The 16,095-nt window shown below is 45.2% G+C and overlaps 1 protein-coding gene across 2 annotated transcripts in view; it reads right to left on the reverse strand.

Annotated features, from left to right (window-relative positions):
- The window catches only part of ACBD6 (acyl-CoA binding domain containing 6), a 138,612-nt gene that overhangs the window by 7,802 nt on the left and 114,715 nt on the right, over positions 1–16,095 (reverse strand). The gene's annotated exons all lie outside the window — the stretch shown is intronic.

Raw genomic sequence — 16,095 nt, forward strand, 5'->3', positions numbered from 1 at the left:
GCATGTTGCACCTGCTAGAAAGAGCAGCAGCAAGCACCCCACAGTGCAGCACCCTGAATGGCAGGGTGCTCGTATCAGAAGACGAACCAGTTGCATCTCTGCTTCCCATTGAGTTATTAGCCACAGCAGGATCTGGCTCTTTGCAATGCTCTCCTTTAACCCCATTGATTTGCAGAATTTTAATAATAATTTGGTCACTTTTTAATAACCATCTTCTTTGGGATTATACTACAAGCTCTGCAGCCTGTGCTGCCCTCTGAAGCAGTGGAAGAGAAAAGAACTGAAAAATAAACTGAAAACACAAAACTGACTGTTTGGAGATTTGTGGTTTCTGAGCATTTAACAGACCAGAGATTGCTGTAACATTTTTCAGCCTAGGAGATTAGGAACAACTGTGTTTTAGGAGATTCTGCATTCAAATTGGAACAGACAAGTATTTCTGTCCCAGCCCAGGTCCACACCTAAATTTAGGTCTACCAAGCTAGGTTGCTCAGGGATGTGAAAAATTCACACATACCCCAAGAGATATAACTAAGTCAATCTAAATCCTGGTGTATACACCGCTAAACTGATGGACGAATTCTTCCCTCAACCTACCTTTTGCCTTGTGAGGGGGTGGATTTACTACAATGGAAAAACCTTTTGCCGTAATAAGCATCTACATTACAAGTACTACAGCGGTGTAGTTGCAGATATGCTGATGTAGTGCTTGTAGTGTAGACAAACCCTCAGTAACAACAGTACTGCAGCTTAAGCATGGAAAAGAGCCTTGTCCCTTTTCCTCCGAGTTGCTGTAGCGAGTGCAAACTTAAGAACATAAGAGCAGCCATACTAGGTCAGTTCAAAGGACCATTTAACTCAGTATCCTGTCTTCCGACAGCAGCCAGGTGCCTCAGAGGGAATGAACAGAACAGGTAGTCATCAAGTGATCCATCCCTTGTTATCCATTCCCAGCTTCTGGCAAATAGAGGTTAGGGACACTATCCCTGCCCATCCTGGCTAATAGCCAATCATGGAATTATCCTCCATGAATTTATCTAATTCTTTTCTGAACCCTGTTATAGTCTTGGCCTTCACAACATCCTCTGGCAAGGTGTTCCACAGGTTGATTGTGCGTTACGTGAAGAAATACTTCCTTTTGTTTGTTTTAAACCTGCTGCCCATTAATTTCATTTGGTGACCCCTAGTTTTTGTGTTATGAAAAGGAGTAAATTATACTTCCTTATTTACTTTCTCCACACTAGTCATGATTTTACAGACCTCTATCATATCCCCCCCTTAGTCGTCTCTTTTCCAAGATGAAAGTCCCAGTCTTACTAATCTCTCCTCATACGGCAGCCATTCCATACTCCTACTCATTTTTGTTGCCCTTTTCTGAACCTTTTCCAATTTCAATACATCTTTTTTGAGATGCGGTGACCACATCTGCACGCAGTATTCATGATGTGGGTGTACCATGGATTTATACAGAGGCAATATGATATTTTCTGTCTTACTATCAATCCCTTTCTTAATGATTCCCAACATTGTTAAAATTTTTGAGTGCCACTGCACATTGAATGGATATTTGGCTAGGATATGTAAATTTATATCTATAGTATACACCACACACAAAATAACAGAGGTAATTAAGGACAACATTCATTGACTATTCAACACTAAGGGCTTGGCTACACTTGCGAGTTACAGCACAATATAGGAGCCCCGGGTGCACTAGCTCACTACCCATCCACACTGGCAAGGCACATAGAGCGCTCTGACTCTGCGGCTACACTGCTGCTGGTACTCCACCTCAGTAAGTGGAATAACGTTTGCTGCACCCCTGCTGGAGCGCTGCGGCGCCAGTGTAGATGCCCTGGTCCTATAGTGCGCTCTGATCAGCCTCCAGAAGTGTCCCACAATGCCTGTTCTCATCACTGTGGTCATCACTTTGAACTCTACTGCCCTGCCCTCAGGTGACCAACCGTCAAACCCGCCCTTCAAATTCTCTGGGAATTTTGAAAATCCCCTTCCTGTTTGCTCAGCCAGGCGTGGAGTGCTCTCAGTGAATCTTTCCAGGTGACCATGCCTCCACACGCCAGGCGATCCCCAGTATGGAGCAATGGCGAGGTGCTGGACTTCATTAGTGTTTGGGGGAAGGAAGCTGTCCAGTCCCAGCTGCGCTCCAGCCGTAGGAATTACGATACCTTCGGGCAGATATCAAGGGACATGATGGAAAGGGGCCATGACCGGGATGCACTGCAGTGCAGGGTTAAAGTGAAGGAGCTGCGGAATGCCCACCGCAAAGCCTGCGAGGCAAATAGCTGCTCGGTGCTGCCCCTGCGACCTGCCGTTTCTACAAAGAGCTGGACGCGATACTTGGGGCCGACCCCACCTCCACTCTGAGTACCACCATGGACACCTCAGAGGCCAGTGCAACAAGGCAGGAGGAGGAGGAGGAGGAGGAGGAGCAAAGCGGGAGCGAGGGTGCTGAGGCGGAGGAAGACACCGCGGAGTCCCTAGATGCAGGCAGCCAGGAGTTGTTCTCAAGCCAGGAGGAAGGTAGCCAGTCGCGGCGGCCGGTGCTTGGGAAAGGACAAACACCAGAGGAGGTTCCCGGTAAGCGGCTTTTATTTTGGGAAGGAAGTTATTCGGTGCGGACTCTTGGGGTGAGGAGGGTTAGGGCCGTATGCATGCCTAGATGCGGAATAGGGCGTTGATGTGCCCTCTCACATTGCGTTAATCGGCCTCAGTGATCTCTGCAAAGGTCTCAGCCAGAACTTGTGAAATGCGCTTGTGCAGGTTTCTCGGGAGAGCCACTGTGGTCCTTGTCCCAGTAAGGTTAACTTGTCCCCGCCACAGTGCTGTGAAGGGCAGGGGGACCATTGCTGCACACAGGCAAGCTGCATAGGGGCCAGGGCGGAATCTGCATTGGAGTAGACGACCCTCCCTTGCTTCCCAGGTCACCCTCAGCAGCGAGATATCTTCCAGGACGAGCTCCTGTGGAAAATGTGTGGACAGTGTTCAGTATAGGGGCCCCCTGCTGCTGTTGGCTCTCCCCAAGGCACAGAAACCCAGAGGACAGTACAGCCATGAAACCATCAGTCACGCTTGCCCCTGTGCTTACTCACCATTTTGGAGCTCCTGTGGGTTATGTGTGCTCGCTTTGGGATGGGCAAATTATGCTATTGTGTAGACTGTGCTTGCCCTTAAGTACGGGGGAATCACAGCTCTGTCTGGTGTGAACAATGCTGCCTCTGTTAAGTTTTGCATTTTGCCTTTACAGATGCAATCTTGAGATCTCAGCCATCCGTGTTATCACTGGCCGAAAGACTCCAAAGAATCAGAAAGAGGCCACGAAGAAGCAAGGAAGACATGCTGCATGAAGTAATGCCGCATTCAAGTAATGAAAATCGAAAAATGCAAGAGTGGCGAGACAGTGAAAGGAGGATCCGCCAGCAGAATGAGGAGCGCTTGCAGAAAAGCGCAGTGCTCCGGCAGCAAAGCACGGATCGACTGATAAGCATAATGGAGCGCCAAGCGGACTCGATCCAGGAGCTCGTAGCCATGCAGGTGGAACACTACCGTGCCCGACGAGGTTGTCCAAAAATTCTTTCCCTTGTGCCCCCATGTCACCTCCAACCCCCTCTCCCCAACATCCGGGTTCTTACTGCCACCAGCTGCCTTCAACACCTGTAGATTCACCACCCAGACCTGAAAACTACCACCCTTACCCTGTGTACTCAATCCTCATCACCATACAGTACAGCCATCCTGAAGTGCAGCACTCATTGCACAGCACTCCAGACAGGAAGGCTGAGTAAGATAACAGGACATAGCAAATCTGTGATTGTACCGTTCTCCACCCCATCCCCTTGCCCTTTCTGTTTCCCAAGCAGTTGTGTTTCTTTTCAATAAATGAATTTTCTTTTCAATAAATGGATTTTTTTGGCTTTGAAAACATTCTTTATTATTGCATAAAGTAAAAGATACCGTAGCCCAGGAAAAAAACAGGCACTGCAAGTCAGCGTAGCAAACACAGATTCCTACTAACATTGGAACCACTGCACTTCACTCCCGTGCAGGGCACCAGACATTACTGGTGGCTTTCAGCCTCAAACTGATCCCTGAAGGCATCCCTAATCCTTGCAGCCCCGCGCTGGGCCCCTCTAATAGCCCTGCTCTCTGGCCGTTCAAATTCAGCCTCCAGGTGTTGAACCTCCGAGTTCCATGCCTGAGTGAATCATTCACCTTTCCCTTCACAAATGTTATGGAGGGTACAGCAAGCGGATATAACCGCGGGGATGCTGTCATCTGCCAGGTCCAGCTTCCCATACAGAGAGCACCAGCAGCCCTTTAAATGGCCAAATGCACACTCCCCAGTCATTCTGCACCAGCTCAGCCTGTTATTGAATGGCTTCTTGCTGCTGTCAAGGCTCCCTATGTAGGGTTTCATGAGCCACGGCATTAAAGGGTAAGCGGGGTCTCCAAGGATCACAATGGGCATTTCAACTTCCCCTATGGTGATCTTCTGGTCTGGGAAAAAAGTCCCAGTGTGCAGCTTCTTGAACAGGCCAGTATTCCGAAAGATGCGTGCATCATCCACCTTTTCGGGCCAGCCTGTTTTAATGTCAATGAAACGCCAACGGTGATCCACAAGCGCCTGGAGAACCACAGAGAAATACCCCTTCCGATTAACATACTCGGAGGCTAGGTGGGCTGGTGCCAGAATTGGAATATGTGTGCCATCTATCGCCCCTCCACAGTTAGGGAAACCCATTTGTGCAAAGCCAGCCATAATGTCATGCACGTTACCTGGAGTCACAGTTCTTCTGAGCAGGATGCGATTAATGGCCCTGCAAACTTGCATCAACACGATTCCAATGGTCGACTTCCCCACTCCAAACAGGTTAGAGACTGATCGGTAGCTGTCTGGAGTTGCCAGCTTCCAGAATGCAATAGCCACCCGCTTCTCCACTGGCAGGGCAGCTCTCAATCTCGTGTCCTTACGTCACAGGGTGGGGCGAACTCCTCACATAGTCCCATGAAAGTGGCTTTTCTCATCTGAAAGTTCTGCAGCCACTGCTCATCATCTCAGACTTGCATGATGATGTGATCCCACCACTCAGTCGTCGTTTCCTGAGCCCAAAAGCGGTGTTCCACTGTGGTGAGCATGTCCATGAATGCCACAAGCAAACTCGTGTCATATGTGTTAGTTGAGTTAATATAATTGTCGGAGACCCCACTGTCACTTTGGATCATAAGGAATAACTTGACTGCCAAACACGACATGCTGGCGAGACTCGTCAGCATACTCCTCGGCAGTTCAGGCTCCATTCCTGCAGACTGAAAGGGAAGACAGAGCACGCAGTACAAAAAACGTCGAAAGATGGTGCCAAATGCGGATGGAAGCACAGGGATTGCTGGGATGCGAACCGCTGCATCACGGGGCACTGGGACAAGACCCAGAATGCCCTGTACCCCCTGCCCCCTTCCCATAAGCCACAGCGCCAGAATAGGAAGAGGTGCTCTGTGGGATAACTGCCCATAATGCACTGCTCCCAATGCTGCTGCAAGTGCCACAAATGTGGCCATGCTGATGCGTTTGTTCCTGTCAGTGTGGACAGACTGCAGTGCTTTCCCTACTGTGCTCTCCGAAGGCAGGTTTAACTCAAAGCGCTCTACATCTGCAAGTGTAGCCATACCCCAAGGCCTGGTCTACACTTCAGAGTTAGGTTGACGCAAGGCAGTGTACGTCGACCTACCTCTGTAAGTGTCTACACTGCCATGCTCCTCCTGCTGATATAAGTCACCCACTACTTCGACTTAACTCCACCTCCATGAGAGGCACAGTGCTTAAGTCAATGTAGTTACGTCCATGCACTGTCAGTGTAGACACTATGTTGCTTATATCGACTATTGCTGACTTTCACAAGTCATCCCACAATGACCTACACTGGCAGTTAAATCGGTGCAAGCGCTCCTGGTGAGGATGTGCACAGCTGACACAAGAAGCGTACTGTGGACATGTAAAATCAATGTAATTACTGTGGTGGCTGTAAGCTGACATAACTTAGGTCAACTTAATTTTGTAAACAATGTAGACAAGACCTAACAAGACAACAGACCAGATTTAGAGCCACAGAGAGGTTCTCAAGAACATGCTTGCTTTGGAAGCTACAAAGACTGCACTGACTTCAGCAAGATATTGGAAATGACTGGAGATGAAGAGGCGGGGACAGTACAAATGAATTATTGGAAAGGCAGAGTTTAATATATGCTGTGTGTGTGTGTGTGTGTGTGTGTGTGTGTTTTGGGGTAGGGGATGTGGGTTACACTAACCAAATGAAAGGAGGTGAGTTGATGACTTAGGCATCCTGGAAGAATTCCCTTCAGATATAGTACTAATAAGCTCAACAACCTCAAAACTACTTACTGCAGTGGTTACCAACCCATCGATTGCGATCGACTGGTCGATCCTGGAGCCTCTGCCAGTTGATCGTGATCTCTGGGTTGCTAAAGGCGGGTGGCGCAGCGGGGCTCAGGCAGGCTGCCTGCCTGCCGTGGTCCCACGTTGCTCCCGGAAGCAGCTGGCTGCTGGCACGTCTCTGCAGCCCCGCACGCTGCCCCCGCCCCCAGCACTGTCCCCACAGTTACCAATGTCAGGAACGTGGGCGGGGGCTGTGCTTGCGGGTGTGGGCAGCACATGGAGAGCCGCTACCCCCCTCCTCCCCAGGGGCTGCAGAGATGTTCCAGCAGCCAGCTGCTTCCGGGAGCAGTGTGGGGCCAGGGCAGGCAGGCAGCCTGCCTGAGCCCTGCTGTGCCGCTGGCTGGGAGTCGCCTGTGTTAAGCGCCTCCCAGCCGGAGCCTGCATCTCGCACCCCCTCCTGCACCCCAACCCCCTGCCCCAGCCCAGAGCCCCCTCCTGCACCTAAACTCCCTCCAGACCCCTCACCCTGTTCTGCACTCCGAACTCCTTGGCCCCAGCCCAGAGCCTGCACCCCCTCCTACAACCCGACTCCCTGCCCCAGCCTGGTGAAAGTGAGTGAGGGTGGGGAAGAGCAAACGATGGAGGAAGGGGGGAATGGAGTGAGTGGGGCGGGGCCTCGGGAAGGGGTGGGGTAGTTCCTGGGTTGATCTTAAAATTCTAAAAGTGATCTTGTGCGCAAAAAGATTGGAGACCAGTGACTTACAGTATATGTCCCATGCTAACAGAAATTCTATATACTTTTGTTCTTATTCTAGAGGTCTGCGTAAAATGTTGTTCCATGAGACTCTCACCAAAGCTGGGTTCTAAAGACATTTGTTTGGAATGTCTTATTCCCAGAATTGAGTTTAAGTCTCAGCCTCAGAGAAGCTTTTCTTTAATTAAAAAGTTATTTTTAAAAGAACTTTTAATTCACTGTTCTAGAAACAGAATCTATTATTTACACTGTGATTTTTCCCGAATCTGAACGCTAGCCAAACGCTATTCCAGGTTAGAGTTTTTAGATATTCGGCTTATGATTTTTATTTTCTCCATGACAATTTTTAATCCAGTGAAATTGAAAAAGCCTAAGCTACGGTCACTCATTAGGGCCTTGAAATGCCCTGACTGTTCCCAATCTCTTTTTGATTTGTCTTCTTGTGGCACCATGACAAATGAAAGTTGTGTGTCCAGCTGCTATGTGCTGGAGAGACATAGTGCTTGACTAAAGATACAGCAATTCTGATCCTTCAACGTAAGGTGCTCCTACCTGAAAACTAATTACAGATAGTGCCATGGACATACGTATCACAGTTCTAGTTGGGGAAATAACATGATATGATTATCATCTAATATTATTAGCCTTCCTGAAACACTCACTGTTTTACAATGAATCAAGAAGTACAGAGGCATTCTTGAAATTAACCCCAGCCAGTCTTTTTAATGCAGGGATCTACACATTTTCCACATCTCAACCTGCTGAAATATATGTAAGCACAAAAAAGCCACTAAGTAATTACAATGCAATACAAATGTAACTTTTACTGCACAACGGGCCAGACTGTCCCTTTCCATAGTGCCCCAAATGGGCAACAGAGGCTGGCAATGATGACCTCCTAAAGAGATGAGAGCAGGTTGCACCAGATAGTGCAGCAGGTTCTACCTACTATGCTCTCTGGGACTCTGGGGGAAAGGTGATCACCGAGCCACGTCTCTCCTGGTGTGGTGGGCTCCACTCTGCCCCCTATTTCTGGCTGAGGTTAAATGCCACAAACTAGCCTGGAGAGCTTTAAATTCGCCGGCAATTTGATAATCCTCTTTGTGAGCTCCGCTAATAAGTTATAAACACATCGGCAGTTATAATTCACTTGGATATTATTTGTCATAAGTTTTCAGGTGAAAGGACTATAAAAAACTCCACAACGGCCGCCACTATAACTAGCTGTACAGGACCACAGCTGCTTCTGTAAAAAGAAAAGGAGTACTTGTGGCACCTTAGAGACTAACAAATTTATTTGAGCATAAGCTTTCGTGAGCTGAAAGCTTATGCTCAAATGTGTTAGTCTCTAAGGTGCCACAAGTACTCCTTTTCTTTTTTGCGAATACAGACTAACACAGCTGCTACTCTGAAAGCTGCTTCTGTGTGATCCTGACAGGAGGCTGCTGAGTCAGCACCATGGGAGTTTTGCAATCCTAGTTTGAAATCTGTAACAAGGAATACATATAACCAAATGGAAATGAATGCCGTGGAGGAGTAAGTGAAAGATTTTACTTATCTACTTTGCAACTAGACTCAGTTCATTTTTCTCCATTTAAATTGATTATGATTTTTATTTGTTTGTTTCATTTCAAGTGACCAAGCCAGAGGAGGGATGTTTGTCATTGTTATTTATATCCCTCTCCCTCTGCTTTATCTTAAAGGATTGCCTAAATGTAATTTATATGGAACTGTAACTATCCACAAGACCTAGAGTCTATTGATAAATGCTGAAACTGGTAATTCGATAGAAATTTATGTCGATACCACATGTTCCCAAACTGTGGTCCCTAGAAATTTGGTTGATCAGATACCACCAGTTCCCCCCATTTTCTGTCTGCTAATCCACATTAAATCCACATATATTAATTTCCTAATATTTGCTTTCCATGTAAGCAGTTGTGATCTTCTACCTGGATATCATTGTGTAAGATTTTTAATGGAGTCACATGAAAGTCAAAGGTTGGAAAAAAAAGAAAAGAAAAAAAAGAAGTCAACACAACCAAATAAGTGACATTATACAAAAGGGAGAAAAGTCCAACTCAAAGCACTAATATTTAGCTTTCTACACAGTTTGTGCTATACTTTCAAAGTGCCATCCTAATGAATCTCTCCCACAGCCTCTGGTGAATGATACCCCCACTTTACAGATGAAGGAAACGAGAAACAGAGAGGTTTAGTGACTGGACCCAAGTGAATCAGTGGCAGAGCCAGTACAGGAAGACGGAAAAAAAAACCCTCAGGAAAAATACAGAAAACACAAATAAATGAAAGACAAATATGCAGCAAAATGTCTGAGAAAGCCAGTGAATCCAAAATTGACCACCACTTCCTCACACACAAATTATGGAAAACATTATGTTCCATTCCAAGCTTTCACCCGCACAGCATAATGTCAATTCTCGGGCTCTGAATTTGTGCAGCACATTTTACATCCTTTTGTTACACTTAGCCATGGTAGATAGACAGCTATGGCTGCATGGATTTGAAAGGAGATGAAAACTTTTCCTCCTAGTAAAACTATGTATTATAACAATAAATCATGTTATCTATGTGGTACCTATTAGCCACAGCATTCTAAGTGTTTCAAAAACTACAATGCAGTTAAGACTAGATTTAAAACATGAAAATTTGCCAAATGCTTTAGCAAATAAGGTCTGGAAGAGCCGATTCTATGGCTTTTCTCAAAGCAGAAGAAAGGCCATTCCAGAGGTCTGGGGCTGCTGGTGCAAAAACACAGGCAGCATCTGTTGTACCCACACATGCCTCGGGGCCAAATGCCCTTTCCCTCCAACCTATAAGAGCAAGGACTTGATTTTGCAAGGTGTTAAACATCCCATATGAAGTCTATGGGAAATGAAGGCAGATGCTCAGTGTCACAAAGGAAGTACTTGCAAAAAGAAAAGAGTACTTGTGGCACCTTAGAGACTAACAAATTTATTAGAGCATAAGCTTTCGTGAGCTACAGCTCACTTCATCGGAATGCATCACGAAAGCTCACGAAAGCTTATGCTCTAATAAATTTGTTAGTCTCTAAGGTGCCACAAGTACTCCTTTTCTTTTTGCGAATACAGACTAACACGGCTGCTACTCTGAAAAGGAAGTACTTGACTCCTTACAGCATTCAGGCCACAGAACAGTACCCAGGGTATCACTAGGATGGTAAACATGTGGGATCCCTAGTGTTTAGATAGAACATGTTTCCTGAACACAAACATCTGTTCTGAAAATCTTACGCTGTCTCCAACCTCTAAATCTAACATCACTGATTCTTTTTCTACACAGTCACAAAATTAATAAGAGTATATTGACCTTTAAACAATCAAAGGACAGTTTAGTACATCTCCAGCATGAAGTTACAGAATAAGCAGCTACCATCATTTTATAGGTTTCAGAGTAGCAGCTGTGTTAGTCTGTATTCGCAAAAAGAAAAGGAGTACTTGTGGCACACCTTAGAGACTAAAAATTTGTTAGAGCATAAGCTTTCGTGAGCTACAGCTCACTTCATCGGATGCATTTGGTGGAAAAAACAGAGGGGAGATCAATGTGTATATCAATCTCCCCTCTGTTTTTTCATCATTTTATAGAAAGTTAAACCCGAGGAGTCTTGACTCTAGCTGTGGACAAGAAGGGTGGGGGAGAGCCTGAAACCAGTCACCTGCAGAGAAATACTCTAGATTATCTAAGTGACATAAAAAAGCACCCATCCTGCAAACTAGTATATGATGCAAATTCAACAGAACAGCACAGAGGAATTAGATTTGAAAGGTGTGTGCTCATTTTCCGGCACCACAAGGAATCCCTAAACTAAATGAGAAGATTGACCAGGGGAAGGAAGTTGCCTTGGTGTATTATGACTACTGGTTAAAAAATATACATATACTGTAATACAGATGCTTGTAAGTGCTTACTTTTTGGGAACCACTGTGTTACACTGGAATTGGCCGTTCCACAATGATCTGACCTGCCTCTTAAAAAAAAAAAATCTCAAAGGTTCACAAAAATCATCAAAACACACACAAACAGAGGATCCAGTAATCTCATAGTGTTCAGTGTCTGCAACAGTTGTCACCAGAGGAAAATCCAACTACCAATGAGCACCTTTTTGGATAACAGGATTTTGTTGTGCTCATGAGTAATGTAAGCCCCCGCCCAAAAAAAATCAAGACAAGATGATGTTTAAAGTGCAGATGGGCCAACTGTCTTATCAAATAAGTGGCACCTCCAACTACTGCACATCAATTTAACATAACAGGAGATAGAATTGCATGAGTGTTTGCACCCCATGCTTATCTTGGGGAATTTTTGTAACAATATTTACTGTAAAAACTACGGCTGTCAAACGATAAAAAAATAATTGTAATTAATCACAAGATTAAAAAATAGTCACGATAAATCAGAGTTTTAATTGCACTGTTAAACTATAACAGAATACTAATTTAAATTTATTATAAATATTTTTGATGTTTTTCTACATTTTCAAATATACTGATTTCAATTATAACACAGAATACAAGTGCACAGTACTCACTTTATATAATTATTTTTGATTACAAATATTTGCACTGTAAAAATAAGAAATTGTATTTTTCAATTCACCTCATACAAGTACTGTATTGCATTCTCTTTATCATGAAAGTGCAATTTACAAATGTAGAATTATTTTTATTTTTTTACATAACTGCACTCAAAAACAAAGTAAAGCTTTAGGGGCTACAAGTTACTAAAGGTGCACGTGGGCTGATTCGGGGCACCATAGTAGCTTTTGGCTCAGCCCCTGCAAACCTTTGAAGGTGCATAGGGACGCAGGGGGACTGCTGCACACTTTAAAACACAGTGGCTGAACTTGCTGTTCTCACAAAGTGAGAAGGATGTGGAACCTTCACATGAGCATTTACTGACTTTTCAATCCTCAACCCTAACAGTGTCATCGTATAGGTTTTTGTATAGAGTTATGTAAACACAATCTTTCTTCAGAGACCTGCAGTATTCTTATTTTTCAGCTATACTGTGGCAAGCTCTAAAACACAGCAGGTGCATTCCATATGAAGGAGGAGGCACAATCACTGTCCTGAGGCAAATACAGTCTAAAACCAGTCTCTCTATAGATTCAATTTGTTTAATCTGATCAGAATTAGTAAATAGTTCTCCTGGATGTATGGGAATGAAAGGTTCTGTACAGATTCTCCCTTTCAATTTCAACACCTATGTTCATTCTGCAGTTAGAGATGAGTATGAGCTGCAAAACTTGGGAGCTATATCTCCACGAACCCAGACTTTGAAGGAAGAGGAAAGAGGGCATGAGTTCAAATGTGGGGTTTTGACTTGGGCATACCTTTAATTGTTGCATTATTCATACGAATGGATACATGGTATCTGTATTTCGGCTCACAAGCACTCACACAGAATGCAACTGTTCCACTCTTCTTGCTCCCTTTCTAACTAATGAGCACTGCCCACTTCTGAGCGTGACACACACAGCATGAGACATACTTGCTAGCTATTCCCATTGAAGCAGGGCAAGCTCTTTTTAAATTTTATGTTACAGTATCATTTTCTCAACTCTGTCCCCACAGACAGAGCTTCACTTTTTCCATTCATTTCTATGGACTCAAAAGGTGCATCCATTTATAGATTTCAAATGTTGGCAGGGATTGCACGAGGTAAGAGCATTTCAAGAGCACTGGGGATTGGCTGGTGAAAAGATAAATATTTACACTAAATCTTTAGAAGGTTAGTGTATAAAATGGGCTAGAATAAGAAGGGATCTAAATGAGAAATGGCACTTGTGAGCCGCAAGTATAGATCTTTGCAAACACCTGGCACAGAACTACTCAAGCCAGGAAAGTGAAAAATAGAAAGGAAAATATTTTTCCCTACCTTTAAAAAATGTTTTACTTTTTATTCATTTCCACATTAGGCTTTAGCGTCCCAACAATTTACTTTCATCTCATATTTTATTTTCTCCCCATGAAATTCCTATCTCCTAAATGGATGAGGCCTCGAAACATATCAGAATTTACATGCAAACATACACCAACAAGCAAAATAAAAAAACACAGACTAATGCAATCAATGTGAACTACATGAGCTACATTTTCAGCTGGCCTTAACACAACCTTTATTTTTGTGTTCCTTTTTGCACATTGTGCTTGCAAAAGTGGACATGCATCCTGTTAGTACAAGCAAAACCCACATTTGTCCAGTCAGATTTGGTAGCTGAGTTACAATGGATGCAAATGTGTAAAAATGGAGGCTTGAATGTTTGGTACCATGATGTTTATATTCCTCTTAAATGGAATACATGCACACGTTACACACTATACAAAACAGAAGACTTTCCCCCTTTATTTTGAAACGTACGCTTACAAAAAAAATTCTTAACAAGTGGACACATGCCCATACCACAAAACCACCATGTTACTCAATGGAAAGGATAAGGGCCTTGGAGACCAATGGAATGATCTCTCACACCTGGAGATGGTCCCCTGGTTGGGGTAGAGCAGGAGAAGTTTCCTGGACTATCTCTGTTTTGTGGATGACTAGGGAATTTCTCAGTCTCAAGAGTAGTCAATCCAGCACCTTTTAAACCACACTGCTTTGGTACAATGCTCTTGACTTTATGCAGCATGGTATTCTTCACTTAACAGTGCCTGTAATCCCAAATATTGCTGACTCTAGGACAATGAAGCAGAACTTCATCTATTTTTGATTTAACGGAAGGAAAATACACTTGTGACTGCTCAGTTTTACCTGCTGCTTTAGACTGAGTGCTCCGTATTACACTGATTAAGTCAATATTTGTGATGCACTGTATAAATGTTAATGATTATTACTAGATTGCACTGAAGTATGTTGTTGGGTGACTGCATGACTGCTGTCCTCTGGGATCTGCATGATGATAACCGGGGTATTTTATGAGGCTCTCACACTGAGCAGAAGTGTAATAGTAGAGGCACCTATGGGGGTAAGGAAGGCCTGGACACAAAGCTGACAGGTAGAGTCAAAACTCTGAACTCCCAATCAGTTTGTAACTCACCTCCCAACCAGTTTTTTTGGGTGTAGGTTAAAGATAAACCAGATTAACTAGGGCAGGATCACATATGCCAGGGTGACCAAACTTACTGGCAGCCACATATGAGCATCTTAAGAAATTTAAGAGTTAGGGTGCACCTGCCAGGGCTCAGGGCTTCAGCCTGGTGAGGGGGGTCTTGGGGCCTCAGCCCCACAGGGGCACCTGCTAGGGCTTCAGCCCTGCTCCTGCTGAAGCCCTGAGTCCCAGCAGGTACACCCCAGAGGGATGAAGCCCTGAGACAACCCTCCCCACTTGGCAGAGAGGCAACATGAGGGGGGCATGTGGGGTCACCCCCCCCAATTTTTGCCAGGGTTTGCTGGCCCCACTTGGTCACATGGTACCACAGGGCCCCCTCCTTGCATGGCAGCTGCCAGAGCTGGCAAGCTGGGAGCTGCAGTGGTGGGGAGAGGCAGCGGAAACAGCTGGGAGCTACAGGGTGAGCTGCTGCTTTTGCTGCTGCCCCCTGCAGAGCTAACACAGTAGCACCTTTCTGCAGCTTCCAGCTGTTTGCCACTGCCTCTCCACCCAGAGCTAACCCATAGGAGCTGCAGGGAAGGGCCTGGGATGTGACTGACTCAAGCTGTTGATGGGCCTGAACCTTTAAATTGTGCCCCCCACTCTCAGCAGGCACCAATTGTTTCTGGCAGAAGCCACTAGCCCCACCACCCTATGCAGGGCAAAAGCCTTGAGCTCCCCAGCTCCTGGTCAGAGTGGGGGGGAAGAGGGGGAGAGAGAGAGAAAGAGAGAGAGAGAGAGAGTGTGTGTGTGTGTGGGTCCACAAGCCACACTTTAATTGTAAAAGAGGCGAGCCGCAGTTTGACTACCCCTGACATATGCCATAAGATTGATGAGCAATCAAATCTTTCAGCTACCTGGTATCTGGACAGACCAAGAGGGAGATGCACAGCTAACTTAGACCCGCATAGAGAAGCAGCTAGTATATTTGTAATGGTGGTGTAAAGCAGAGCTCACTACTGAAAAGAAAACTGGATTACCTTTCGTTTGTTTTAAAACTGTAACGTGAGAGAAAGAAACACTGAAACCTTTTAACCGCCACCCTGAGAGCTGGAGTTCCTTCATTCTGGGGACCACTATTCTTATATTGTTCTCTTAGCCACATACTGCTGCCAATCTAGGTGGGGTTTTTTTGCATAGAATCATAGAATCATAGAATATCAGGGTTGGAAGGGACCCCAGAAGGTCATCTAGTCCAACCCCCTGCTCAAAGCAGGACCAAGTCCCAGTTAAATCATCCCAGCCAGGGCTTTGTCAAGCCTGACCTTAAAAACCTCTAAGGAAGGAGATTCTACCACCTCCCTAGGTAACGCATTCCAGTGTTTCACCACCCTCTTAGTGAAAAAGTTTTTCCTAATATCCAATCTAAACCTCCCCCATTGCAACTTGAGACCATTACTCCTCGTTCTGTCATCTGCTACCATTGAGAACAGTCTAGAGCCATCCTCTTTGAAACCCCCTTTCAGGTAGTTGAAAGCAGCTATCAAATCCCCCCTCATTCTTCTCTTCTGCAGACTAAACAATCCCAGCTCCCTCAGCCTCTCCTCATAAGTCATGTGCTCTAGACCCCTAATCATTTTCGTTGCCCTTCTTTGTACTCTTTCCAATTTATCCACATCCTTCCTGTAGTGTGGGGCCCAAAACTGGACACAGTACTCCAGATGAGGCCTCACCAGTGTCGAATAGAGGGGAACGATCACGTCCCTCGATCTGCTCGCTATGCCCCTACTTATACATCCCAAAATGCCATTGGCCTTCTTGGCAACAAGGGCACACTGCATCTAGTTTTCAGAGCAGCTTTGA

Source organism: Dermochelys coriacea, chromosome 8 (assembly GCF_009764565.3).
Source record: "Dermochelys coriacea isolate rDerCor1 chromosome 8, rDerCor1.pri.v4, whole genome shotgun sequence".
NCBI classification, from domain to species: domain Eukaryota; kingdom Metazoa; phylum Chordata; order Testudines; family Dermochelyidae; genus Dermochelys; species Dermochelys coriacea.